This window comes from Doryrhamphus excisus, chromosome 5 (assembly GCF_030265055.1).
Source record: "Doryrhamphus excisus isolate RoL2022-K1 chromosome 5, RoL_Dexc_1.0, whole genome shotgun sequence".
Classification (NCBI taxonomy): domain Eukaryota; kingdom Metazoa; phylum Chordata; class Actinopteri; order Syngnathiformes; family Syngnathidae; genus Doryrhamphus; species Doryrhamphus excisus.
In genome coordinates this window covers 4155883-4169248 of record NC_080470.1, presented here as the reverse complement: position 1 = coordinate 4169248, position 13366 = coordinate 4155883, and the positions used below count along the sequence as shown (strand labels likewise).

Below are 13366 nucleotides of genomic sequence, written 5' to 3'. Positions count from 1 at the left end.
TGCAATGATGAATGGATCTTAGGGCAAATAATGACCAAAATAAAAACCAAAATGGTGTTGGTGTGGATGCAGCGTTGCATCTATGTTGCATTATACATTATACACCTCTGCCACTTATGAGTCAAGTGTACAGAAAAACATATGAAACAGAAAGCGGCCCTGAAAGATTACATAAGACGCTTGAGGTCACGCAACAATGTAACTTGAGAGAAGCATTGGGGAGATAGTTTGGATGAAGACCAAAGAGTGAGTTATTATGAAACCTATAGCTAACCTAAAGCGAAAACAACCCTGGTATGGCAGGCGCCATAGATCCATGTTTAACAAGTAAAAATAACAAGAGAGAATCTAAAGCTGGACCACATTTTGTTTTGTAATTATTGTCAATAAATCACAACAAGGATGTTTTGTACCTGAAAGCAGCTCAGGAATGACTCCACCTGCACAGGAGGCCCATTGTGGACTCGAACAAAACAGGCAAGCAAATTAGACGCTGGGGTTTGGATGGACACATGGAGGAAAGAGGACTAAAACACAATGTTGAAAATATGGGAAATATCAATATTGTTGATATCGAGATTCTGATATCGGCAGCAGCTCTTCTCTCAAACTAATGTCATACACTGTGATGATTAGGGTTGCCTGATAATTATCGGCCAGATATCAGCATAAAGATGCAATATCGGATAATATCGGTATTGGATTTTTTGCTGATCACAAAAAACTATATTTAAAAAATGCTGTATATAACATGTATATGTACACAAAGATCTAAAACTTTGTCTATGTACACAAAATGCTCTCAAATATTGTTGAAAAATCTGTTAGTCAGCATTCATAATTCATAATCTATGCACCTCACAGGTGTGCTGACTATTGTTCCCCGAGTAATCTCTCAAAGGTATACTATTAAAATTATTTGTACAAATTACTGTTTATGCTGTACATTGTTCATATTTGATGTCATCTATTTATTCTCCACATTATTATTTATTATTATATGGGAGCCAGGCAACGACATTTCGTTGGCAATTTCACTGCTGTGTTATTGTGCAATGATAATAAAGTCTATCTATCTATCTTGTGAGCGAATGGAGAAACGTACACTTTGTACTAATAGTATTGCTTTTCAGATTTACATTGTGTATAGTACAACATACATAGTATGGCAAGCAAGTGTCAACAGCTTTTAAATACCAGACAAGTATTACTTCACTTCCCCCTTTCCTGGTACATATGTACACAGGGGCCGATTTATCATTTTGCAAACACGGGCACTTGCCTGAGGTCCTAATATTTTCAGGGACCTCCAAGTATCTCCGAAAACCTGATTATTGATTTTTTTTCTTTCATTTAAAGTTCATTTTACTGTTTTAGTCTTAATCCAGGTGATTAAAACGACATCAAATGCGAAATTCATTATGATCTTGATGATCCGCCCCCCTTCCTTTCTCATGCAGTGGACTAATCCGTATTACTGCGCATGTGCAGATTGATTCAGGAAAACGGACATGAGACAAACATGTCGGCGCGGTTTGGTGGACACAGAGACGGTGTTGACAGGAGCACAGTGGAGGAGAACGCAGTAGATTTAGGGATGAAGTTGAGAGTAACTGTTTTTATCACATAGATATGTGTATGGAAGCGCTAAAGTATTATTATTAATGTTCTTAACCATGGCAATGTAAGTAGCTTAAAGTGACAGTTAACAGATTTCATGAGTATGGAAAAAAGTGGCCTAAATGACATACTCACCTTCTGTAAAAATGAAAATTTACAGAAATGATCAAAGTTTTGTCAGTGCAGTACAACAAGGATGTGGAGGACCCCAATGACTGAGTTTGCCTTTGGCCCCCGAATGACTAAATACGCCCCTGTATGTACACACACACACACACACACACCACAGACTTCCTTTGTGTAGCTCCAGCTGTGCCAAGCCCTAGAATTTAAGTGTAATAACATATGCAGGATGTGCGTGCCACTGTGTGTGTGTGTGTGTGTGTGAGTTTGACTTAGTGTAAGACCCACAATATTTACAATATTTTTTCCATTTGTTTGTCATTGCAGGCATGTATAATTTAATATAATGACAAAGACAAGGACAAACAAGAGCGATATTGCTCTGATAAAGCATAAATGATCAATTATAAATAATGAAGGAAACACAAAGAGACACAATACACACCTTAGTAGTTTAGATTGTGTAGGTTTTTCTAGGTTGTGTGCATTTGCACAAACATTCTTTAACAAATAGTGCAAAACAGTAGTTTACTGTCGTACTTTACTTCTAATCTATGTTGTTTTTCTGCTGAAATGTTCTTTTTCAGACTCAAACAACAAAGGGGAAATGAAAGCAAAAACGTGTTTGGCGTGTGTGTGCACGTCTGCTGTGAGACAGCTGGGGAACGTCGACTTTGCTCTCATTGGCTGAGCTGTCGTCAAGCAAAGTTTGAGGACGGACCGGGAAATTTCCCCCTGGCTGCATGCGGTGGTGACGTCACGCTGGGTTTTTAAACAACAGGTAGGAAGGAGACAAAAGCACCACATAAAACACACTTGACTACTTGACAGTTGACCTACTTGCAGGCTTTGGAAAAACATAACAATTAGACTGCGTAACAATCAACCCCTCCAGCCTGTTTGTCTCCCTCTATGTATATTATCTGATTTATAAAAATGTTCGGAAATTTCCATTAGCATTACCTTTTCTTGCAGCGTATAATTATTTACCATTACTACACATTTTCTATGCCTTTCTTCCCCATTACAAAACTGTGATAATATGTCAACATGTAAGTTATTATAAATGTCAAACAGTCTGCTTCTTCCTACTGTTCCTACATATTGAATTTGTGCATAAAAATGATGTGATTAACTTGTTAAACCATGAAAATGACCACAAAAGTGTAGAGGTAGAGGTTTGTGTATGTCCTTGCAGGAGGGAAATGGTGAGAACTGGGTGAGAGGTCACATCCAAGTAGGTGACTGATCATTACAACAAAGTCTGCAACTTGTTGATGCTTATATTCATATTAATATTATAATATTGCATTTGTGGTCTATGTACTGTGAAGTATGTATTTTAGGTTGTGCTTTCTGCAATGATTTACAGCCACACCCATGTAGGAGACAGGCACAGCTTCACCCAGGTTTGATTATCTTTTGTATCTGATAACATTCAGTAACATATCTGACTGTTAGATGCATCGAGCTGTGGTCAAATACATGCACAAATGGTGATAAAAATCAGTATGGGTACTGAAGTATGGCTTCATGGTGGATGCTTCTTCATCGCTCATGTTTATCTGCATGGAAAAATGCCTTTTAGCTTTGCCCCTTGAAGACACAGAATCAGTCACAATCAGTTTTGGCTAACTTAGTGAAGCGTTAACTAAAAGTGGTAAGTTAATTAACGGCGATGGAAAGTTAAAGTTAAAGTAAAGTCCGCTCACACCGTATAGAGTGAATGAAGGCTACCATTTGACATGCTTACAATGTACGTTTAGTTTGGTGCTGTTCCACTGTTGGTCCTGTAGATGGCAGCAAGGATGCAAATAGACATTATTTTCCAAGTCGAATAATCTGAAGCTGGTTTTCGATGAATAGAGTCATTGGTTAGCCACTAGAACGTGTAAAAAGTGAGGCCTGGGGGCCATTTTTGGTCTGCAGCTTGCTTTTTATTGGCTCGCGGCACATTGTAGGAATACAATTACACTTTAAAAAAACGCTAAAAATGAGAAGAATAGTGCAAAAAGGCAAACATGTTGATACTAATAACTAATATTAAAACACAGCGTTGTCTTTAAATAAATACATTTTTGTAGCCATTTTACAAAATAAAAAAATACATAAAATTATTAAAGTATAATATTCAAGTATTAAAATTGTTTAGAATTATTTAAGTAAATTGTTATTATTATTGAAATTATAAAAGATATTAAAATATTTAATACAATTGTTAAATAAAATTATTATTATTATAAAATATGAAAAATGATTAATCGAATACCAAAATAGTTGTCAATTAATTGGATAATCGATGAATCATCAATTTATTATTGCAGCTTTATTTCCCAAAGGGTTGTTTCATATGCAATGGCACCTTAATTAACTTGATTAATTCAATTCAATATAATTCTCTAACCGAAACAAACATTAATTGAATCAAATGGTCCCATAAGAAAAAAAATAATAATCCAATGAGTCCATTCCAGAAAGCCAGAAATATTAACACAAAATATGTTTTTATAGTTTCATGCACAAATTGTTTTTTTTTTTTAATGCATATGTGATAATGCACCATATTGTACGCTAACTGGGGTGGACTCAAACCAAGGTTGCACTGTATGTGTGACGTCTGGTATTGCCACTTCCTCATTATTGCCAAGCAAATGAAATACTGTCGAGGTACACAGCATTAAAACATGCACAGTTCAGTGCAAAATAAGTTTTAAGCTTATAAAATTGCTCATAAATTGTAATAAATAGTCAGTTATCATTAATAACCGGCGAGGAACAATGGTATTATATCTCTCGGCTGTATTGCACATGTGCCTGCAATTGTGCTGTACTTGGGTCCTCTACCTTCAACCATGCAAAAGGTGTGAATCAGAGCTCTCACATGAGTCAAACACACCGAACTTGAGGTTCGATTCAGTGGTAAAATTCAGAGGAACTGCGCAGCAGGCAGGCCATGTTTTATTACACAAAGGCTCCTATTGTACAGTAAGAGGAATAACAAGCAACAAATATCAGGGTCCAAGTCAATGCGTGACCAACACAGGCCTGAAAACCTGACCTAGTAATGAAATATGATGAAACCACATTATCTCTATCAGAAAAGGCAGTAAAATGATATGCTTTGTGTCTGGAGAAGTAGTGTGACCGTTTCCGTAATCAGGAACATCAGTTTAACTGGACAAAGATCTCCCTAGTCAGAAAGACAGTTGTTGAATTGATGCTCTGACATTACAGCAAATACAGACACAATAGCGGGCTCTCGTGCATGTGTGCACATATGGGAGGAAGAAGTAATAGGAAGGAGGAGGCGGCAGGGGCGATGATGTAGCTGCCAGCACTGGCTCACTCCGGTTTATGCTGCTTCTCACTAGCCTGGCCTTGAAGTGAGGGTGCGAGGTTAGAAGGAGGGTACAAGGATTTAGGGCCCAACTGTCCCATGAAGATTGAAGAGCCTTTGCTGGGGCATCACTACCTTAATCGTTGTCCAAATACAGACAGACCATGAGGTCATGGTCCAAAGCCTCTGTCCTATTAGAAAACCCTTGACCAACCCAACAAAAGTAATCCCAAAGCTTACGATCCGTTTCTCCCAATCACGGCTCCCCTGGTCTCACTGTTGCTACCAATAGTTAGTCTTGAGGTTTCCCAGCAGAACAAAGGAATCCTCAAGGGGAGCATTTTCCAGTTCTGGAGAATCCAACAGGGGGGATGGTCAGAAGTAAGTCCTGGTGACCGGCATCTGGACGATAGAAAACTAGGTACTGTTCATTTTTGTCTCACATCTTCTTTTTGCATTTTGAAGCTCTACTTTGAAGTTCCTTAACACCCATCAGGGTAAAATGTCAATTCTTGCCATTTTTCAACTGGTCTTAATATTTTCTGACCAAAGTTTGACCAGTGTCCCCATGGTCCATCCATGCTATTATAGCCTTCAGGGATGTACTAGGAGACCTCCAAGCTCAGCCAAATCTGCCAGGCCAGGCCAGGCCAACATGAGACAGCAAGGATGGGATTTTTTTGTCAAACACTCTAGCGTGCAGTTACTTCGGGGTTGTGTACCCCAGAGGGAGGACGATTAATCAGTCAGTTGACAAGCTGATGTGGAAGGGGAATTGTCAAGGAACCAAATGCACTGAAGTGACTCGCCCTTGGGATGTTCTCTAATGCCCCAAATTCAAATATTCAACAAAAGGATATCAACAAATGGTCTTGAGTCTATGGTCTATGATCACGCCTCTTCAATCAATCAACAATCAATCACAGTCGACTGTCCATCTTACCAAGGCATTTTGGACAATTGCATTCCTCCAATTTTGTAGGAACAGATTGGGAATGTCATTGATGTGGAAGAACTTGCACAGGACGACCATGAGTAACATCTAATCTCACAAATGTTCCTTTGGATAATTGGACAAAATACCCCACAAAGTAGAAACCGTGGTATTCTACCACTTATCCTATTCAGAATCCTTGGGGGTCTATGGGATCTATAGGGTCTAAAGTTGGTGACATTACGCATTGGTCAAAAGTCAGTCAACTCCATATTTTCTTACATTTTCTAGTAGACTTCCCAAAACTCTGTCATGATTTGGTTTAAAAAGTTCTTGACAAGCAAATTGTCAGCATTTCTGACACTGCCAGGCGTGACAGTATTTTGCATTCATCAGTCAGAGGAAGTCACGTCACCGTTTACGACCATATCCTGACTGCAGTATGAACGATCCAAGACAAATACAACACAGGTGTCTACAAGTCTCAAGTCTTTCAAGGTTCGACCGGAGAAAAACATTTTCTGCTTGACGAGGAGCCAACATACAGTACAACACGAACAGCCATTCATCGTAAAGCAAACGGACCAGGTGTCAGAACGGTTTTCACCCTGATGATGAATTATTAAAATGCAGCAATGGAAAAGTGACTTTTAAAAAAAAAACGGACTTTTAACCATGGTAATGGGAAGGACTTTGCCAAAAAAATCATGACTTGGATTAGGAGCTGAGGCGGATTTGGATTAGGAAGAAGGCGCATTCAGGACTTGATAGTCATGACCATTCATCAAGCCAGTCATGTGAGCGTGTTCATATCCATGCACACAAAGATTGGCTGGTTCTGGTTGGAAAGCGACTAGCTTTTCACATTACTTTGGTATATTAAACAGTTTGGTTAGAAATTATTAGATAGATTAGATTAGATTAGATTCAACTTTATTGTTATTACTCGTGTCACTGGTACAGGGCAACAAAATGCAGTTAGCATCCAACCAGAAGTGCAAATTTATAAATACCTTATTAATAAGTAAGTATAGAAATAGAGTAGAGCTGTAAGTGGACAGATATATGTACAAACTATAACAGTCTATGACTATGATATGAGTATGAATGTGACAAGATATAATAACAGTAATATGTACAGTGTATACAATGTATGTGTTTATCAAGTAACGGACTACTAATTTGGAACATATTACAAAGTAAATTACAATAATATTACAATATCTGCAGGGATGAGATTCTCTGAGGAAATTGACTGCACAGTCCCAAAACATGCATGTCACCTTCAATGGAGACTAAAAATTGTCCAAAAACAATCGTTGGTTGTTTAAATATGTGTTGTGGTTGACTGGTGACCAGTCAAGGGTGTCCCGTGCCTTTCACCCAATCTCAGATGAGGTAGGGTCCGGGTTACCTATTACCCTGAACAGAATACGAAAATGATAGAAAATGTAGAAAGTAAACCAATGAATGTCAAATATGAATGTAATGGATCCCGCCTATTAAATATCATATTCCATTATAACATTATAACACCCCTATAGTCCCGTTAACACTCTCCCCCAGTAGCCAAGTCCAATGACATGCTTTGCTGGGACAAAATACAGGATGGGAAGCTGAAAATTTGAGTTTGAGTGGCCTCACAGCTGGGAGACCCGAGTTCAATTCCACTCTTGGCCATCCACATGTGTGGAGTTTGCATGTTCTCCCCGTGCATGCTAGGTAAATTGGCGACTCCAAATTGTCCATAGGTATGAATGTGAGTGTGAATGGTTGTTTGTCTATATGTGCCCTGTGATTGGCTGACGATCAGTCCAGAGTGAGACAGCTGGGATAGGCTCCAGCACCCCCTGCGACCCTCGTGAGGCTAAGCGGTAGAAAATGAATGAATGAAATTTGAACTTGAATTGGTACTTGTATTGTATATTTCTTAGCTACCGTTTCAGTGTTAAGTTGCTGTATGATGAATTTAGTGTTATTTAGTGTTAAATTGACTTAAGATTGTGTTTGTGTTTATTCAGTGTGTTTTGCAGTATATTTTCTTACGGCTTTAGCTTCAAATCTCCTTGAAGTAATGGCACTTGCTGGTACCGCTTTCGGGAAAATCACCCGTAACGCTATATTTATACCTTTTGTGTTTGTTCCACCAGCAGGTTCATTAGGCTGGAAGAAGTACAGCCCAACCTGTTGACAGGAACTTACTGTCACCTCTGCTTGCTGTCATGATGAAGATGACCGGAGCCGTAAAACATATTATTAATAGTCGGATCTTGGCGAGAAGTAGAAGAAGGGTTAGTATGAAAATAAGTTTAGGATCTGGCAGCGAGCTGAGTCCACTAATAGCATCATTTCTCATGATGTCTGGGAACAGCAGCCAGCACTAAATGCCCTGGCCAACCTGCTGCTGTTGCCGTTTATTACGTCTCACTGCTCACCACCATCAGCAGCACCCTAAATGGATAATACTGGAATCTCCATCTTTGTGTGGTATATGAATTGAAATATCCGTGCTTACATTACATTGTTATTTTATGTTTTAGTTTTATGTGGAAGATTCTGTTGATTTATGTAAGTATAGTAAGTAAGCACACTGTCCTGGGTATAATGTGTACTGGGTAATCGATATTTATTAATGAGTACACCTCCTTATGACACCTTCCCATCACTTCATTTTTTTTTTGGCTCCCACTCTAAGGTAGAGTAAGGGAGGCTGAAAAACATTTTTTTTGCAAACAACTCCTCCTCCTAGCCACACCGTTCGAGCTAGCTTGAAATGTTTTGGTAGAAATGTAGGAATTTTAGTCTCTTTTCCAAAAATGTCACTTTTATGGCTGAGAGATGAGCGGATTGCCTTCTGCGGCCCGTTGACGTAACAAATGTCTGGAAAATTCTCAGATTAACTCTCATGTTAAAGACGGCGTTGTCTTTTCGTCAAAATCTTAAATTTTATATGTTTTTCTACTCGTCCTCATTTCTCAACCGATTTGCAAAACGAGCAGATGTATGCGTAGCCCCAACCCTCGGGCCACTCACGATTGTGTTGTGGTGTCAATATCACAAATCGTTTGGCCATAAGAAGCTTTTGTTCAACGTGAAGTTTTCAGACTTTGGACTGATTGTGCGATTCATTCGTTCATTCATTTTCTACCGCTTTTTCCTCACGAGGGTCGCGGGGGGTGCTGGAGCCTATCCCAACTGTCTTCGGACGAGAGGCGGGGTACACCCTGGAATGGTGGCCAGCCAGTCACAGGGCACATATAGACAAACAACCATTCACACTCACATTCACATTCATTAACCTAGCATATTTTTGGAATGTGGGAGGAAACCGGAGTACCCGGAGAAAACCCACGCATGCACGAGGAGAACATGCAAACTCCACACAGAGATGGCCGAGGGTGGAATCGAACCCTGGTCCCCCCAGCTGTGAGGTCTGCGCGCTAACCACTTAACCTTGTGCGATTCATTCTCTTTTTTTTTTTTTTTTTTTGAGTACACCTCCTTATGACACCTTCCCATATCACTTCAAGCCTTTCATAGTCCGGACATACGCCCCCCCCTCCCTCTCCCCCCGGCTTTCCCACTTGTTGGAAATGCGTATCCAGATTGTTCCTGGTGACCATCAGCGCATGACGGCGCACTTGAGGAGGAGGAGGCACATGGGGGTAAAGTGAGGAGGCAGCGGGGCAGGGGGGGGAGAACGTAGCCCACGCCGGATCAGACCGGTTCTGCTACCACGAAACCCCCACACCCCCACACCCCACTCCTCCTCCTCTTTCTTTTCCCTTGTTTATCCTCCTCTTCCTTGTTTCCTGTCTTCATCTCATTGTCTTGGAAGCCAAAGATCAGGAAGTGTTTAGCTATAACTGTTGATATTTCACCTAATCTACAAAGTTTTGTTCACACTGAGAAGACACTTAAAAAGTTTTTCCCACCCAGTCAGGCTACAAGTCAACATTCACGCTAAACAACAAATGTGCATATCATCATTTTGCACATTAACAGGAAGCATCCAAAAAGGGAACTTTCCTCACACTACAGCTAAGTGTCGACACTCGGAAATGGTTTATGACTCTTTTCTATTCTCACTGCAAGCAGATTCGATCCAAATGCTTTTCATGGACGTTATTTGTGGGTCCAGGTCGCGTGCACAAACAGGCAGCTCTGGTGTCAGCAGGACATGAAATAGCACCGCTTTCTAATTAAGGCTTGTTTACAGTCCATGAGAGATAGTGGGCACATTGTGGTGACCAGGAAACACACTGTAGCACAGGGGTCTCAAACACGCGGCCCACGGGCCAAATGTGGCCCGCAGGACACTAGTTTGAGGCCCCCGCCTATGAAAGTTTAATGTTAGTGCGGCCCGCGCAAGTTTGATATGGATACTGTATGGTATCATGTACCCAGAAAATACTATTACGTTTGATTAATGTTCATGTTAAAGGTTAAATAACTGTTAATAGTTATCCTCCCTATCCGTGTGGAAGTGGTAAGTTTTTGGCTATTTAAGTTTAAAGGAAATAACTTGAAGGCTACCGTTTAGGTCGCTAGCTCTCTAGTTTGCGAGTTAGCATGTGTCTCAAGACCCTGCAGTTGCGCAATATGTTGTAAATAAAAAGAGTATAAATGTGACTATAGTCGTGTTTTGTCATGTCTACAGGGCTCTAATAATGCTTTGTTAATTTTAATCTGAAAAAAATAATTTGTCTATGTGTGTCTAACTATATGTGGTCTCTTGAGTTTTTATTATTTGCCGTTTTATTATTATTATTATTATATTTATTTATTACTGATTGATTTTTTAAATTCTTGATTTGTTTATTTATTTTTCATCTTATTTTGTGTAGAAAAAAAAATTAAGATATTTGAGAACAGTGGAATGTTTTATCAGAGCTTTTATTGTAGAAAATTGGAACCAAAGTGAAGTTTTTTTTAATTTTTTTGTTTTTAATATATACATTTTTTGTTTTTTTTTTGGAAAACCTGATGCGACCCAGTCTCACCCAGACCCGAGCTCCAGTGGCGCCCAAGTAAACTGAGTTTGAGACCCCTGCTGTAGCATCTCATTAGTCACTTTTTCATGCAGTCAAACTTTCTGCTATTTACTCTTTACTGTTTCTGTGTTTTAATTGTCATGGAGCTGGTATGAGAAAAAAAACACATTTATTTCTGCAGAAATATGTTGCACAATGAACTTTGGGGTTGCTGCTCAAATAAGAGTCACGCATGTGTGCAGCAGTAAAAGTGTATCTATTTTTCTCTGCTTCCTCAAGGTCGTAGAAAGTAACTATGCAGTTGGAAGGAGCTCTGACTGCAACCAATGCAGCCTGGATGCACGGCTGCCACTGAGCCTCGCACTGCGCAGGATCCAGTTACTGTTGTAAAATGGATCATCCCGCCTGACAGGCAGAACCATGCAAATTATGCGCAGCAGCAGAAGCGCACAGACGGTCATCAAAACATCTCGAGTATCAGCAGGGCAGCAAGAGAAGACACTCGTTGACCTTGTCGGCACAAACGTGTTCACCAAGTGCAACGTAGAAAGGCCACGCATGCACAGTCACTGTGCAACCGGATCACTCTTTTCGTGATAAACAAGCGAGGCTTCAGCAGACTCGCTAAGTCACCATAACTCACATTCTTACCCCTGCAGAGTGGAATGGCAACCATCACACAGCAGCATCTATCTATGCTATACTGTATACAGTATGTGTCTAAACATGGCCGCACTGCGAACATGATCACAGGCCCGGAACATCATGTCCTGATTATCCTGCAACAGCCACAAACACACGACACTACAAATGCGGCAATTTGGAAGAAAAGTGGTCCCGAAGAAGCAAAACAGTCCCAGACCATTACACTACCACCACCATATTTTACTGTTAGTATGATGTTCTTTTTCTGGCATTACTTCTACACCAATTAACATGAGCCTTAATGTTCACTTATAAAATGTGTATATATAGTTCATTAATAACTGGCAGGAGGTTATATGTACTATACAATACAATAATATGTAGGGTTGGGTATTAAGTCTCGAATATCGATGGGAACCGGGACTGACATTGCGATTCCCCCGGATCGTTCATATTTAAAGTTTGGAGTTTCGATGCCTACTTTGTTAACGGAAAGAAATAGCCGCAAGTACCAATGAAGAAGAAGATGCTAAAGAGGGTGCATGACCAACATGATTGAACATCTCCGGTTTTATTTTTCGTGATAAAGCATCGTGGGCTACATCCTCTCCTCATAACAAAATAAGGGCGTCATGGTCTCACTTAACATCGACAAAAACACAGTAATTACTGAGTAACTAATTAGCAACTTTTTTCGAATTAACAAGTGGTTAGCGCGCAGACCTCACAGCTAGGAGACCAGGGTTCAATTCCACACTCGGCCATCTCTGTGTGGAGTTTGCATGTTCTCCCCGTGCATGCGTGGGTTTTCTCCGGGTACTCCGGTTTCCTCCCACATTCCAAAAACATGCTAGGTTAATTGGCGACTCCAAATTGTCCATAGGTATGAATGTGAGTGTGAATGGTTGTTTGTCTATATGTGCCCTGTGATTGGCTGGCCACCAGTCCAGGGTGTACCCCACCTCTCGCTTGAAGACAGCTGGGATAGGCTCCAGCACCCCCTGCGACCCTCGTGAGGATAAGCGGTAGAAAATGAATGAATGAATGAATTTGAATTGGTACTTGTATTGTATATTCTTAGCTACTGTTTCAGCGTTAAGTTGCTGTATGATGAATTTAGTGTTCTTAATGTTAAATTGACTTAAGATTGTGTTTGTGCGCCCCCCCTCCCCGCGACCCTCGTGAGGAAAAGCGGTAGAAAATGAATGAATGAATGACTAAGGCACATCAATTTAGAGTAGTTATTGAGGAACTAATGAAAAACTGAGTAGGGGTTAAGGTTAGGTTGTCTTGTTCCTCATTAACTACAGTAACTGTGCGTACTTTATAGTATAAAGTGTTAGCGGTGTCATAAAAAATACTTTACACCAACATTGAGGCTGCAAACAAAATGTATCATCCAAAAACAGCACCCTCATTTAAATCATGCAAAGTGTTCAGACCCCAAGACGATCAGTCATCATTTCCACAGACATCGATATTTTCAATTTTAGACAGTATCGAAAGTATCAATATTTTAGTATCGATCCACACATTCCTATCACAAACACTGGATGAGCTTTTGCTTGCACATGGATCATCTAACATTGTAGTTTTTAAGTAAATATCATAATTCAGACCAAATAACAGGGCTGAAAATGATACCGAGGGGAGTGGGGGTGTGGGGGGGATTCCTCCTTAAACATGGTGACCGCGCGTGGTGGCTCCTTGTAA

The 13366-nt window shown here is 40.1% G+C and overlaps 1 long non-coding RNA gene across 4 annotated transcripts; it reads left to right on the top strand.

Annotated features, from left to right (window-relative positions):
- The first annotated feature begins 1428 nt into the window (after positions 1–1428).
- LOC131130162 (uncharacterized) lies at positions 1429–13296 on the top strand. 4 transcript variants are annotated; one of them, XR_009129968.1, is made up of 5 exons: positions 1429–1684; positions 1781–1876; positions 2331–2980; positions 3078–3152; positions 11288–13296. It is a non-coding gene; the product is annotated as an uncharacterized LOC131130162 (long non-coding RNA). The 4 variants fall into 4 exon arrangements; XR_009129966.1 differs by having other exon boundaries at positions 2331–3152; XR_009129967.1 differs by lacking the exon at positions 11288–13296 and having other exon boundaries at positions 3078–3754.
- The last annotated feature ends 70 nt before the right edge of the window (positions 13297–13366 follow it).